Source organism: Eschrichtius robustus, chromosome 4 (genome assembly GCF_028021215.1).
Source record: "Eschrichtius robustus isolate mEscRob2 chromosome 4, mEscRob2.pri, whole genome shotgun sequence".
Taxonomy (NCBI): Eukaryota; Metazoa; Chordata; class Mammalia; order Artiodactyla; family Eschrichtiidae; genus Eschrichtius; species Eschrichtius robustus.
Window position 1 is genome coordinate 41,149,389 of NC_090827.1, and position 14,220 is coordinate 41,163,608.

General features: G+C 34.0%; 1 protein-coding gene across 3 annotated transcripts in view; it reads right to left on the bottom strand.

Moving 5' to 3' along the window:
- LRBA (LPS responsive beige-like anchor protein) overlaps nucleotides 1-14,220 on the bottom strand; it is a 750,846-nt gene that overhangs the window by 342,581 nt on the left and 394,045 nt on the right. The gene's annotated exons all lie outside the window — the stretch shown is intronic.

Genomic DNA, 14,220 nt, shown 5'->3' on the forward strand with positions numbered 1-14,220 from the left:
CAACATAAGTTTAAGATTAAGGCCAAATTAACAATCTAAAATACTGTAGTTAAAAGAAAGCAAATATTCAAAATTAAATACAAAGTGTGTTCAGCCCTCATAACATAAAGTATTTATGTAATAATATATAAGATATATTTATCACTGTAAGAAATTATGAAAAGTCAGAATTGGTCTTGATGCAAAATGTTATTTACCTAATTGTGTCTTTTATTATATTACAGCTCTAACATTCTCTTTCCATTTCTAGATCATAACAAGATCATTTTTTTAGATTTAAAAATAATAAATAATTTTATCTGGAATATCATCTTGCTCTAATATTTGGGAAGAAAGAAGAATTCCAAAGAAAAGGCAGTCAGTTAAAAATATGTTTTCCATTCTACTCTAACCATCTTTGAAGTCAACCTTTCAAGGTCCACTACCAACTGGAATGCAGCAGTAAGGATCTTATGACACTATGCTAAGTTTTTATTATTTCATCGAGAAAAATAATAATAATAAAAAAAAGGATTAAGATCTATTTCCTTTTTCATCGTTTTAAGCTTTTTTTTTTTGCTTTCATCAATTCTAGTCTGCCATAAATCAAAAGTATTCTTTTAATCCCAACAGTAGGCAAAACAATGTATTTTATACTTAAATATGCTCAAGGAAAAAAATTAACATTCTTTATCACTACCCAACAGAGACAGTTAATACTCTAAGGCCACATTAATAGAATCTTTCTGCCACTGTAGAAAGTTTGATAGCACTCCTATTTCAATGTCTGAATTTTTCTCCTTTTTTTGACAAAGACAAATGATTGCCATCAATCAAGATCCAATCGGGTATACAGAGAGTCAGGCAAATGCATCATTCTTTACTGGTTTTCCTGTTATTTGAGCAGGCTTTGCTCCATATTATTTTATAGAATGATCAAAAAACCAGCCATAAGATAGATCATTCACACCCACTGTAAAATTAACTTTCATGAATAATGAGAGTTTTAAACCTCAGATAATGTATATGTTATACCAAGGATATTACTGAGTTCATTTCTGGCTAGAGATTATGTAAATGATACTATATGACCTTTATCATTACAACAGGACATGCAAAACACATATTATTTCATACATCATTTTAAAGCAAGTCAGTTTCTAAAGGAAAAACAATCATTTATAATGTTCGTGGTAAAGTGTTAAAAGTTTTGAAAGAAAGACATTAAGCACTTGTGATCATTTTGCGTCCTTCTTTCTTTAACCTGTTACTTCTGTTGGATATATCATAGGGTAATAAAACCTCTTTCAAAAGTATGTACTTGGTTTCTCTGTTCCTTTTTTAAGCTACTATTAATGTCATTTTTTAAACTCAAGTCATGTTGGATAATTAACCCTAAATTTTTAATGGATAACAAGTATTAATACATGTATATGTCATTGCATTCAAAATCTTCAAGAAAATGTCAGTGTCATGGGGAAGGAAATGAAGGAAAACATTCCAATACTGTTTCTTTATAACTATATTCTGTCAACTTTAAAACACAGAGCGCGAACATAAATGAAAATGGTTCACCAATGATAAAATAGGGCTTTTTTAAAAAGGTATATAAAGAAATACAAACTGCAGAATCGGCTGTTTCCTAACTCTAACGTTGAGCATCATCCATGCAGTTACTCAGGCAAGGAGCCTGGCTCTCAACCTTGATCCCTCCCTCTCCTTAACCTTCACACAAATCAAACCTCAAACACTTTTCCTCCTAAAAAACTCAAATCCACGTCCACTACTACAGAAAAAACATCCCTCTTGCCTAGGCTACTGCTACTGTGATACTTTTCTATCGTATCATTATTGGCAATATTTTTCTTCTTCAAATCCATAACCAAAAAGCGCTGCCAGAATGATCTATCAAAAAGAAAATCTGTTGACCTCAACAGCTTTTTCTGAACACTTCAATAGCACCCCATCCCTTAGAACAGTGATCTCCAAAGTTGTGAGGTTATGTGTACCCACGACATACATAAGATAATTCATTTGTATGCTGAAAGATAAAGGTACAACCTCTATTTATATTTACTTGCAGGGGAAAAAAAGCAAGAAATTAAGCTTTACTAAGGTTTAATATATATAGTTGAATTCTACCATTTTTACTCAATCTGAGTATCAGGAATCATGTCTTATGTGGTATGCAATCTTACCATATTGAGACATACTGTAGTTTATTTCTGCTTAGCTGAACACGTTTACAGATTTCACTATCTTAAATAGTAGAATACTTTAAATACTTTGTAATAAAATGAAAAGGACTAAAATATAACTGATAATGGTTGAATGGGATGATGGCGCTCATTTTTGTTGAAAAAAGACAATCATTGCAAAGCTGCTGAACTTTTCTGTGGCAATAATATGCTACATAGCAGCTATTTAAAAATAAACACATCTAACATATCCCTTTGACACAAAGGTGACATTTTAACTGAAAAAAGTAATTACTTTTGAAAAACACATATTACAGAAACAGATTTAGAAATATTCCCATCATTATGTGATTTTTGTTGCTAAAACTATTTGTATCACCTATGAAAACTCACAAATTTCTACCCTGAATTAAAACAACTTATAACCAGCAGAGCTTCCTAACCTAGGGTTTCAATGAGTTTAGTACACATTTGATAAAAATATAAAATAGTAATATCCATCTTTGAAAAGAACCAAAAGTTTTTGTACAATTAAATAATAAAATTGCCTTTAAAATATTCTCTTCAGCTTTAGTTCATCTTTTAATTTCTCAGACTGACAATCTTTCAGTATTAGAGAGTTCACAGTATTTAGACTATTCCTGCTCTGTGTTTACTAGTTTTTTTTTAAACTAGTAAACGCGGGGGGCTAATACTATTTACCTCACAAAATAACTAATAAGGCTTATGAACTTAGTAAAGGAAACTCTAACTAGTAATAGAAGTTGCTGCTGCTACTACTACCACCCATAACATTGTTAGCAGTAGTAGACAAAAAGGGACTTGTTTCTTGGAAGAGAGAGGGTACAATCTTTGGTGTAACTTCTAAGAAAACTGAGGTTGAAAGTATCCAATCTGAGAACAAGGTGGGCTTTAAAGAAAAAAATGGATTTCTCATTTTGCAGCAAAGCAACAGGACCCTCTGGATGAGTAGCATATATGCAGAGGTTTTAAGATGAGAATAAATTGTTTTTAACTTCCATAGATACTACTTAATCACCCTCCAAAAAGATACTACCAATTTATTCTTCTACCAAAATTGTATAAGAGTGTCTGTTTCCTGACAGTAATCAGCACTGAGCAATATTGGCCTTATTAATTTTTGCCAAACTTACAGGTGAGGGATATGACAGAGAGGACATGCTGAATATGAATCCAAAGCTTTAAGCTTAGATTTCAAAAATGATTCCACTAACAAAAACATGAAATACAGGAAAGCTTACAAGAGAAGGTGAATTTAGTTTTGGGTGTTGAGTTTGAGGGGCCAGAAGTATACCCACATGGAAACATTTAGAAGGTCCGTGAAAATGGAGATGTGGGGCTTACAAGAGAGGTAAGAACCACAGACAGTGGTGTAAGATATCTGCATAGAAGCGATAGTTGAAGTGCTAGGAGAGATGAAGATCACAGAAGAACTAATTAAAAAATATATATATCAGCAACAGAACTTTCCAGGGATGCCTCTAAGAAGTGGAATTAGGAAAAGGTAAGATTCAGGGACAAGAAAGTGGTCTTGCAAAACGCCTTGCTCAGAGTAGGCTTTCAAAAAAATTTTCTTGAATGACTAATTAATATGAGAATGAGACAGAGCCATCAAAATGGAGGAGCACCAGAAGCAGAGAAGTTGAGCCAAGTAAGATAAAGGATGAGAACAGTCAATTAGTCCTGGGACCTCCCTGCAGCATTCTTCAGCCACAGGGAAGTACTTTCTGTTCCATGCTCTCTGTCTCCTATTCTTCAGGAGCTCCCTAGCTACCTGCTAACAAGTATCATCCATCAACTAACTCTCAGCTTAGACGTCAGCTCCTATAGGTAATTCTGATCTCAGCAACCTGTACTTCCTGTATCATAGCAGTTATACAACTATTTTATAATTATATATATATGGTTTTACCCTTTCTGAAACTACAAGCTCTGTGCTGTAGTTTCATCTAGTATGAATTTTTGGTCTCCTAGTTTATTCAGTGGGTTATAATCTGTTTCTATCATTATTTATTTTGATGTTTAAATCTCGCGATTTAGCCAGTGAGAGTCTTTCAAGCTAATTCTTTTTCCTTCTAAAATGTCCCGACATTCTTTCAGCACTTCTTCACTTTCTACCACAAGGTATTTCAGGCTCATCTTCAGAGTTTCCCTTGCCAAGGCCCTGAAAGTTCCCATTAATCCACAGAGCCCTGGTTTCAATGCGGAATCTTATTTCAAAATCAAGATCAGGGCTCAAGGTATATTCACTGCTATTGGGATGTCACTGCTCCCAGGCCCTCTCAATGGAGTTAGGGAATATAGCTAAGTTTATACACACATACACTTCTATATTTATTTCTTCGCCTATCTATCTGCATTTATTTCAGTATCTGTAAAACTATATCCATATACCTACCTATCATTCGAGATAGATGATAGATAGATAGATAGATAGATAGGTAGATAATGAAAAACCAAACCAAGAATGAACCACAGGGTTCATTCCAGTTTTCTCCCTTTCCTTATTTGCAATTCCCTTATTTAACAGAGAGCAACCTGGCTACTATTTTTCTTAACATATTATTTGATTAATTACTGTGAAAGTGACCAAACTCCTCTCACCACCACAGCAGCCTCCTGGCACACACAGATGATCTACTCTGCTCACCTGGGCTCATCGTCCTGTGCAGGGCAAGTGCATGGCACTCTGCAGAGATGCTCTCCACACATTTCTCAGGTCCCAGCATCACACACTGGCTTCCTCACTACGTGGACATCTCCTCACCCCACCTCGCTCCAACATCCTGTGTTGGATCGCTCAGACACAGACGTCCTCCTCATTCTACTCAGACTTTGATATCCTTCATCTTCCTGACCATCCCCCACTGTGGACATCCTCCTTAACCCACCTGGGCTCCAACGCTCTGTGCTGAGGTACTGCTCTGCACGGACGGCCTCCTCATCCTGCCCAGGTACTGCCACCCTGCTGGCCTTACCTTCTGTTGCAGACACCTACCTTTTTTAGCCCACCCAGTGTTTTCTGGACTGAACTGCTAAGAAATGAAATGGAAAAAAAAGAGGAAGAAGATATTATGCTTTTTGTTTGTTTAACTTACTTTAAACTCACGGTTTGATGATTTTAGGTAAATTTATACACTTGTGCAATCATCACCGTCATCCATTTTCGGAATGCTTCCACACCCAAAAAGATCCCTTGTGCCCATGTGAGATCGTCTCTGCTGCTACCCCCCATCAACTCAGGTAAATAATGATCTGCTTTTTATCTTTATTTAATTTCCTAGAAATTTCATAGAAAGTGAATCATACAATATATAGTTTTTTTGTCTGGCTTCTTTCACTCAGCATGTTTTTAAGGCTTATCCGTGTTGTGATATCTATCAGTCATTTTTCCTTTGTATTGTTAGGTAATATTCCATTTAATAGTTATATCACACTTTATTTATCCATTCCCTAATTGCTAAACATTTGAATTGTTTCCAGTTTGTGTCGATTATGAACAATGTGGCTATGAATACATGCACATGAGACTTTATGTGGACATATGTTTTCATTTCTCTTGGGGAGATACCTAGCAGTGAATTGCTGGTACATGCATGTTTAACTTTTTAAGAAATTGCCAAAATATTTCCCAAAGTGGATTACCAATTCACTTTCATACCAGCAGTGTGTGTTTCTAGCTTCTCTACATCTTTGCTGGCACATGATAACGTCAGACCTTTGGTTTGTACCCATTCTACTGAGTGTGTAGTAGTTCTCACTTGGTATTCACTTGCATTTCCCTGACCACTAATGATGCTGAGCATTTTCTCATGAGCTTATTAGCCATATATATATATATATATATATATATATATATATATATATATGGTACAAACTTTTTCTTCATATCTTTTATCATTTTTATTGTGTTGTCTTATTGCTGAATTTTGAGAGTTTTTATACAGCCTAGAAATAGGTCCTTTATTAGATATATAATTTGCAAATGTTTTTTCCCAGTCTGTGGCTGGCCTTTTGTTTTTCATTTTCTTAATGATGTTCTATGGAGAGTAAACATTTTTCATTTTACTGACATCCAATTTATCTTTTTTCTTCTATATTTGTGGCTGTTTCTTCTGTGTGTGACTTAATAGAAGGTCACAAATATTTTTCCTGTCTTTTTTTCTTTGAGAAGTATTAGAACTTTAGCATTCACATTTAGGCTTATGATCAATTTTGAATTAATTTTTTCATATAATATGCGGTAATGTTTAAAATCTTTTTTATATGAATATATAATTGTTGCAGCACCCTTTATTAAGTCTAAGCTTCCATAACACTATTGAATTGTATATTTAAAAATGATTAAGATGATAAATTTTGTTACTTTACTACAATTAAAAAAAAAAAAAGAAGCTCAGGGAATTCCCTGGCGATCCAGTGGTTAGGGCTCCACGCTTCCACTGCAGGGGGCACGGGTTAGATCCCTGGATGGGGAGGTAAAATCCAGCATGCCTCACAGCGCAGCTGGAAAAAAAAAAAAAAAAAAAAAAGCCCAGTATGAGTCTGGAACCAACTAGACTAAAATATCAATGGTGGCTCAGAGAGACTGGCTTAATTAGAGGTAATTTTTTGTTGGTCTGTCTTAAACATATTTATATTTTCTTTAGTAAAAATGTATTACTTTTATAATTTATATATTTAATAAATGTATTAGGTAACATATGGATCTCTGACATTAGAAATAAAGTTAAATTCTTCCCACACTGTATCAAACTAGCACCTTTATTGAAAATCAGTTCATCATAAAATGAAGGTTTACTCTCTATTCTTTTCCACTGGTCTATATATCTATCCTATGCCAATACCATGCTGTCTTAATTACTGTATCTTTATATTAAGTTTTGAAATTAGGTAGTGGAAGTCCTCCAGTTTTGTTGTTCTTTTTCAAAACTGTATTAGTTATTGAGGCGGACCCTCTAAGATGGTCCCCTATGATCCCCACCTCCACATATCTATGGCCTTGTATAATCCCCCTTGAGTAACTTGTTCTAACAAATGGAATATGGCAACATTGAGGGGATGCCACTTTCGTGATGATACAAAAGACTGTGACTTCCACCTTGCTAGGTAACTCTCTTGCTGGCTTTGATGAAGCTAGTAAGCTGCCATGTTGGAGAGGTCCCATCTCAAAGAACTGAGGTCTTCAGTCCAAGAGCCCTTAAAGGACTGAATTCTGATAACTTCCTAAGTAAGCTTGGAAGTGGACCAATGATAAGTTGAGCCTTCAAATGAGATCCCCATTTGGTGACATGTTTACTATGGTTTCATAAGAGACGGTGAACCAGAGGACCCAGCTAAACAGTGCCTAGATTCTTGATACACTGAACTATGAAATAATAAATGTGTGTTGTTTTAAAGTTTGGGATAATTTGCTTCTCAGCAATAGATACCTAAACACAAATATTCTAGGCCCTTTGTATTTCCATGTATCTTTTAAGATTAGCTTATCAATTTTTATAAAAAATTGTCAGACTTTTGATGGGATTACATTCAATCTATAGATCATTTTGGGGAGTATTAGTGTACTGACACTATATTCAATAATAATCTTCCATTTATTTAGAAATTCTTAAATTGCTATCAATTTCTCTCAGTAATGTTTTACAGTTTTCAATGTATAGGCATTATACCTCCCAGTATTGTATTCCAAAATATTTTATTCTTTTTGTCGCTACAGCAAATGAAATTGTATTCATAATTTCATTTTGGATTGCTCATTGCTAGTATATGAAAATACAACTGACTTCTGTATATCGTTCTTGCATTCCCACGCCTTGTTAAATTTGCTTTTTAGTTCTAGTAATATTTCTGTAGAATCCTTGGATTTTCTACATGCAATATCATATTGTCTGCAAACAAGGACATTTCTTTCCTTCCTTTCTAATCCCTATGTCTTTCATTTCTTTGTCTTGTTTTTCTGCAAGGCATAGAACCTTCAAAACAATGTTGAGTAAAAGTGATGAGACAGGATACCCTTGCCTTTTTCCCAGTTTTAGGGGGAAAGCATTCAGTTTCACCAGAATGCTGTTAGCTGTAAGTTTTTTATAGGTGTCATTTATCAGCTTGAGGAAGGTTCCTTCTGTTCCTAATTCCTGGATAGTTTTTCTTTATTATGAATAGGTTTTAACAAATCCTTTTATTGTATCTGTTGAAGTGATCATGAAGTTTTGCCCATTCTTTGATTAATATGGTATATTACCTGATTTTGAATGGCAAACTAACCTTGCACTCCTCAGGTAAACTCTACTTGGTAACAGTATACTATCACTTTTATAAGTTATTCAATTTTTTCTAATATTTTATTAGAAATATTTGCATCTATGTTTATGAGGGACTTCATTTACTTTTAACAATAAAATTTAATTTTAAGATGATAAAACTGAGGTCCACATACTATGTTACTTAAGGTCACATAAGCAAAAAATGGGAAGAATGAAATCTGAACTCAGGTATCTCTGAAACTAAAAATAGTGCTGTTTGCACCACACCACTGGTTCTCAATAAGCGCAGTACTGTTTCCTAGAGAGAATTATGAAAATTCGTTAGGAAAGTTTTGATTGTCACAATGACGAAGGATGTGACTATGATTTATTGGGCAGAAGAATGGTCAGGAAAAGATCCTACAAGAAGTAGAACAGTATTATGTTAATAATGGTCTTAGACCCTGTATGACTTTAGCATGTTCTACTGGATCTCAGTAGACATGAAAGTAGATAACTAGATGATTATCTGAACCCGTGCCCCAAATATTTTTGCTTTTTATTCAAGTAATTGCTGTGTAAATTAAGGTAAAAATTGAACTTTTTCTTGTCCAGTACTATACCAACAGTTTTTCACCATTTAAGAAAGTCACATCATAGCCAGTCATATGCTCATGGTATCACGATAGACTGACTATACGCCCTACCTCCATCAGTCTGATTTGTAGCTGTCACAGTCACAGTAAATCTATGTATGAATGCAAGCATCCAAGTACTTCATTATGTCTTTTAGCATCATCATGCCGGAGTACTTATTGAACATTGAAATATTACTTATTTTAAATTATTTTCACTTTATTTCTGTTTAATTGGAGTTTTGGGCATTCTGTTGATTTGTTTAATATTTATCTAGGAAAGGTCTATATACTATTTGAAACTAAAATTCATAAATAATGGAAAATTACAAAATATTTGATAAATAAAGAGTTATATTTAAGAACGGTAACTACTTCCTAAATCTGTCCCTTTCTCACCATACCCACTGGCACTGCCACAGTTGCCACAGTTAATACTCCTACTGTCTCTGGTCCTCTAATTTCTTTTGACAGCCTCCTACCTAGTCTCCATCACTTGAACCTTCCCTCCAATTCCCTGGCAATTTTCAAATTGCCAAAAATGTTACTGCTTTTCCTTTAAAGACACTGCTATCCAAGATGCGCATAGTATCAAAATATTTTTCTGGATTCCTATCTCCTTCAGAAAAAGTCCAAATTCTCCACCATAGAATTTAGGACCTCTTTATGATCTTTTTTCATTGGTTTTAGATTTATCTACAACCACTCCCTACCACATATCCTGAGTTCAAAATCATGCTTTCTCTCTGGACTTTCTCAAAATTTCAACATGTTTCACGGCAGCTCCCTGCATAACCTCTTCCCTATTCTGACATGACTTCTCATCATCACTCCCACCCCATCTTTTGTCTCTCTGGACTTCACATACTGTGTGAAATCCTAACACTCCTGTCCCTCCCCAAATCCACACCGTGCTTCACAGAAGTCTGAAAGCAAACCTTCAGATGTTTTGCCATACATATTCCATTGTAATGTAATTAATTCTATGTATGACTTTATCGTTAAACAACAATATTTTCAAACCCAATAATATGTCTCTATGTTCCAAAATAAATAATTGTTATCAATGGTCCTTAATCAAGATTTGTTGATTTAATGAATATTTAACTAATTTTCCATTCTTCTCAAATTCTATCTTTTCTGAAATTCTAGACATAAGCCACAAATAACTAAATATTCATAATGACGCAATTCAAATTTATTCCACAGAAGTTATTACTTTTTTCTTCTAAATATGTTATGACAGAAATATGTAGCTAGACTTGACAGTCATTTACTTTTTAAATAACATCTCAGCACCTTTTATACACTTAAAAGAGGAAAATAAATTTACAAGCAATCCTTCATTTGCCTATTTTTTTCCTTTGCAACAAAAAGATTTAGAAAAAAAAATCTAGCCCTTGATTGTTTACATTCAATGGGAACTATCTAAACATCACAGAACATCAATAAATATCTTTATATACTCTTTTTTATATGCACAATGGAAAAAAATCAAGTTTAGGAGTACTGGAATTAGTTACAGTCATTATGCTATAATATGGCGAATACAGAGTCAATTTAAGTAAATTCTAAAGGGTCATGAGGTCAAAATGCAAGACTGCATAATTTATCATATCAAGCAAATGATTTTGAAAGTACTGAGTTAAGTGAGGCATTAGGCTATTATTGCTTTTCATGAATAAAGGTTAATATCAATGTTTATCCACTTACACATTAGGTGGTATTTGCTATATAAACTTGATTCATAAAAAAATTTTCTGACACTATCATATTTTAAATCATATTGGATCAAAGTTAATTCACAGCACTACACTATATTAATGCAAATAACATTTATTACTCTAAGTTTTATTTAAAAAATTAAAATTGCCCAGGACATTTTGATTAATATGCTGTGGAAATAAAACCTCACTTTGGCACCAAGAGTCACCAACAAACAATTCAAAAGCACAAAGAATACATTAATATGCAAATTCTGCAGGCAACTTAAAGTTTGATTTTGTTGTTTGTTGTTAGTTGGTTTTGTTGTTTGCTATTTCTGCATAGTATTTCTCTTGCAGATAAAAGCTAGAGAATTGGGGAAGGTTTGGGAAAGCGAGGTAGGTATAAAGTATTAGACCATCAAATAAAAAAAAATGGTAAGTTTTTAACTGGTTGTTTTTCTTTTATGAACATGACAGGGTTCAGGTCATATTACCCCCAAAATATGGCACCTTGGCATATTGACTATTTTAAGCTGAAGGAGTCTTAGTAAACAGAAGAAGCAGAACGGTCACTCTGATCTTCCCCTGCCACCCCCTCCCACTCCTACCCTTCTTCCTCGAAAAAGGCTACAAAACCTTCCAGCAAGAGATGTCCTCCCTATACCCTGAGCAAAGGAGCATCCTTACCTCTGAAGACAAAGGAAAGCGAAAAAGAATCCTAACAGGCCTTGCTAAGTTTCCCCCAGTTTATTACTATTATCTCATTCTCCTTAACCTATCATATTCATCCACCACTGTTCACTCTTCATCAAACCTAACATAAAAGTGTACAAGTCTGTTTCTTCGGGTCTTCATTTCTTTATGAAGGCTCCCACGTCACATAATACTTATATTAAATAAATTTGTATGCTTTTCTCCTGTTAATCTGTCTTTGGCAGTTTACATTTCAAACCCAGCCCAGGACCCTAAAAGGGTGGAGGAAAAGTTTTTCTGCCCCTACCAAAGAAAAGATAATAGTAGACTGCTTCTCCATAAATTAACATATTTGGAGTTTTATATATTTTCATTTTCTAAGTTATACAGTAACATGTGAAACTGATGAAACAGACAAAATAACTTGGGGAGTATACAGAAACATATTGATGGTAAAACTAATATTACTGTTTCAAAATGAATCCCAAAATAAAGAATGTAAGTAGACGAAGGGTTATTTGAAACATGGAAGTATACACAAGGCAAAATCACAACAAAGATCAATTCTCTGTTATATCCTCATGTTGCTCTATATATAACAACCTTCATAAAAGAAATAGTATTTCAGTTGAATTCAATGATATGACATATCAGAGTTTCATCAAAATTAATCTTTGGTGGTCAAATCACTTCAAAGAAATGTTCACATAAGAGTTACACTGGATTGAAGGTGTTTTACAAAGTAAAAGTTAATTATGTATTAAAATTACAAATCATAACACAGAAGGGGGTAGTAGAAGAGGTAGCCTACAAAGAAAGGATTTTCACATTCTGAAGCAATGGAACAAAAACCTGTAATTATATCAAAATGAAACTGAGATATTCATAACATGGTATTTTTTCAAATTAATGTACTGGTGATTTGGCAGAGACTGTACCTATCGTTTGGCCCACAGAATAATTTTTTCCATGAATGACTTGAAGGGAAATTTGAAGGTCATATAATCCAACCATTATCCCTTTCATCAAACATAAAGTTTTCAAATAACAACCTCCATCCACCACTAATCCATTCTAGGCTGAGAAACCTACATGAAGAAAAAACTTAACCTGTCCTAAATACCTACTGCATTTTAGGAAAGCACAGACCATTAGAGATCATTTATTCATTCCACAAATACGTACTGAGTGCCTACTATGTGCCAAGCACTGGGGAAACACAAGTAAATAAAACAAAGTTTCTGTTCTCATGGAAGGGGGGGCAAATAATCATAGAAAAAATTAATTTATAATAGAATGCCATAAAAGATACAATGAAGGAAAATAACTTTACCCTATTGATGCAGGTAAAGAGATAGTGATGAAGGTACATGGGATGATCAGAAAAGGCCGATTAAGAAGGCCGGTCAAAGAAGGATGGGCAAAGATGACATGTGATTAAGACCATGAATGAAGAGAGTGTAAGCTATATTAATGAGTAAGAATGTTCCAGCATGAAGAGCAGGTGCTAGAGCTCTAAGGTTGGAGCATGGTAAGTACACTCAAGTAAAAGCAAGCAGCTCGGTGTGGCCCGAGCAAAGTGATCCAGTATTAGTCTGAGGTCAGATCATCCAGAGCTTTGTCCATTTCAAAAAAAGATCATTTAGCTGTAATATTACAGGTACATAACAGGGACAAAGGGATAAAAGTTGCATTGGGGAGATTAGTTAGGAGACTAAGACAGGGATCAGCAAACTGTTTTTGTATAGCCTGTTGAGATAAGAATGGTTTTAAATTTTTTAAGAAATTGAAAAGAAGAAGAAGATGATGATGGTGATAATGATGATGATTATTTCAGGACATGTAAAAATTACATGAAATTCAAATCGAAGTTTCCATAAATAAAGCTACTGGAACACAGACATGCTGATGCATTTATGTGCTTAAGTCTGCTTTTGCACTACACCAGCAGAGTATGTGGTGGCCTCATCATTTCACACTGCTGCTCAGCACACTACAGGTCACAGTGAAACAGTTTTAACTTGACAGTGTTTTGAGTGTCATGCATATTGCCATACTAACTTTTATTTTTATTTTTTATTACCATGTGTATCTATCACATCAAAACAAGAAAAAAAAAAAGGAAGGTGGACTTTGAATGTCATGCTTTTAAAACTTCAGTGGAGTGTGGATTATTTGTTTTAGAATTAAATGACAAAGCATTTTGTTTATTACATAATGATACTATAGCTATGATAAAAGAATACAATATACATCAACATTACCGGATAAAGAATTGAATATAATACTGTCAAAGCACAGGCATGCAACAGTCAGAAAAAAATAGAAAATTTAAAACAGATTATCTCATTACAAAAGAATTTCTTCATAAAAAAAATAAAAATAAGGCTGGAACCAAAGTAAGTTTCTGAGTGCCTGTTTGTTAAGCAAGCAAGGAAGGCCATTTATACATGGCCATACATCTGGCCTTACCATACAAATCTGCAGCATATATATTTTCCAGCTCAAATTCCAGTCCAAGAAGTACTTTTCAGACCTCAACGCTAATACAATGTGAATTTCATAATTCAGAATTCATTTTAACTATACAATTAAGGAACTTCCACTTGACCTTCAATTGGAAGTGATTAATCTGCAATGTAATGACATGCTAAAAGGCAAATAAAGAGAAAAATCTAATAGACTTATATAAATGCCCTCTTACAGATAAATATGCTCAATCAACATATGTCTGTGAACTGATATC